Source organism: Dipodomys spectabilis, unplaced genomic scaffold (genome assembly GCF_019054845.1).
Source record: "Dipodomys spectabilis isolate Male_0828 unplaced genomic scaffold, ASM1905484v1 ptg000140l, whole genome shotgun sequence".
In the NCBI taxonomy this organism is placed as follows: domain Eukaryota; kingdom Metazoa; phylum Chordata; class Mammalia; order Rodentia; family Heteromyidae; genus Dipodomys; species Dipodomys spectabilis.
In genome coordinates, this window is record NW_024870817.1 from 17,384,643 (window position 1) to 17,386,949 (window position 2,307).

Here is a 2,307-nt window from a genome sequence, read left to right on the forward strand (position 1 = left end):
TTCTTGTTTCCATTTAATGTTACAATATACACAGCAAGTCCAGACTAGATCTTACAATCTGAACACAGGTATTTAACCTTTTCCATGCTGCTTATGTTTACAATGCACAGAAATCTTGTAATCAAACTGTGTAGTAAAGCACACAAAACTGGACTTTAATGTAACACAGTATGTAGAAGCATTGGATTTTTTTATTTTCTTTATGTAAATATCATTTTGGAAACTGCTTTCTTTTTTTTGTGCTTGCTAAGATGTGGCAACCTGTACAGAAAAAAAAAAAAATGACCTGACCACATAGTGTCAGCTTTCTAGTCCACACTCCTGTATAGCAGTAACAAATGAATTCCTTCAGGTATTTCTAGACTTGAGATGATATCCTTTTATTTACTGTAAACTTTTATGAATTGCAAAGTTCAAAAAAAAACACAGGCTTAACATTTAATTACAAAATAAATGTAGATTTCCTGATTAATAACAAAATCTTTTGTGGTTTATAAAAATAATTATCTCCAAGCTTCCATGCACTTACATAGTCATTAATCCTTTCTTTTGTCACTTTTACATATGAAAACCTCCTTTTCTTAAAAAAAAAGTTGACCTAGTCAGCCACATGGAGTTGGCCATTAAAAAAGTGACCAGAACTGCCAAAGTCAACAGTTTTGATTGTGCTCCGTTGGGGGTTACAAAGAAGGATGTTTTCAGGTTTTAGGTCACAGCGAATGATACTAAGTTCTGTAGTCAAAAGGAAAAGCAGTGGAGTGTACATCTGTGGTGCAAACTTTCATGTTAGGTTCAAAGAGACCCCTTGGAAATCGGTGTTCCTAAGTAAGTCATAGAGGTTGTAGGACAGCATTTCCAAAACCAAACGAAGATTTTTTCAAAACATAAAGTGGCGTTTCAAATGAACTCTACAGTATTTCAGTGTCATGTTTGTTCATGAGCTCAAGAAGTCGAACTGGGCTTGATTATTTTAATGGCAACCCATTCTTGCTCCACTCGATCATTTGCTTTCACAACCTGTCCAAAGGAACCTTTGCCTATCAAGGAGCCGATTTCGTAACTGTCCATCCACTTTTCTCGGTTTACTTGCAATATAATGATAGTTATCATCATCGTAAACATCATTGTAAACCTTCCACTCCTTCTTGTGACTAGAATTGTCTACCTGACCTTGTTGGAGTCCTCGCTTCGTTTTTCTATAGTAAACCTCATTAATATGCTTGTATGTTTTGATCAAGTCAACAGAAAGTTTTCTCAGGGGACCAGTGGCTGGATCGCTGAAGGTTTGGGGCATCCCAGCTTCTGTAACGTGACAGTATCCGGCATCACCTGGTTAGTTAGAGGTTGCTTAATCAGGTCAGAATATAAGGCAGAAACCTGTTGGTCACTTAAGTTTGGCTGGTGACGGTCTCTGTAGTGATGTGAATGAGGCATCTGTCCGTCATCTGAAGGCCAGCAGCATGGAATGAAAATGACGGTGCAAGCCAGACAAATAAAGGTTTGCATGCTTAAGTCTCTCCTGTATGCATCATCTTCTTTCAAGGCTCTTATCACCCTGATGGGGTGGAGGAAGGGAGGGAAGAGTCCAGCGGGGTGCGGGGCACCACAGGCTGAGGCCAGGGCAGGGCTGGGGGCAGGGCTGCCTCTGTACGCCAGACATGGCAGCCTCCGGGGCAGCCAGTGGAGCATCAGATCGTGGTAGCACCCGGGTCCGGCGCCTGACATCGCGGGCAGAGCCGGCCTGCAAAACCTTATTTTTGAATTGTTATGGACACTCTCAAATAAACTGAAGAACATACACATACCAAAATGTAAATAAACCTATCTCCTATGACTGATTCCAAACCGTTGCAAGTTTTCTTCACGTCAAATTGTTTTATGGTGCCTTTACTTTCTTGGTACTAATGCCTTCGGTATAAAAAGAAAAAAACACACACACATTTAAACAGAAATTCAGGTATGTAAGTGCATTTCATTCAAGACACTGTAAGCTCTTCACAAAGTATATGTTTTCCTTTCTAATACTCCTATTAAAAGGGAAGTTTTATGTTAAATCAGATAAAGAGCTTTGACTAGTTTAGATGCAGTTAAGAATACATAATAATGAGAGGTTTTCTTTCATAAACTCTGCAATCTCAGTACACATTTTAATGATAGTATCACTCCTGAGGAAAAGTCATGGGAATTTACATTTTGATCAAAAAGAGCTCCTGTAAGAATCATGAAAAATGGTTTTCCCTTATTTTATCTAAGTACAAACACAAGATAAGGACCCATGCCTTATCCATGTTTCTCATATGAATGCTA

At 38.9% G+C, this 2,307-nt stretch overlaps 1 pseudogene; it reads right to left on the reverse strand.

Moving 5' to 3' along the window:
- Positions 1-598: 598 nt before the first annotated feature.
- LOC122117307 lies at positions 599-1,529 on the reverse strand (annotated as a pseudogene).
- Positions 1,530-2,307: the final 778 nt, after the last annotated feature.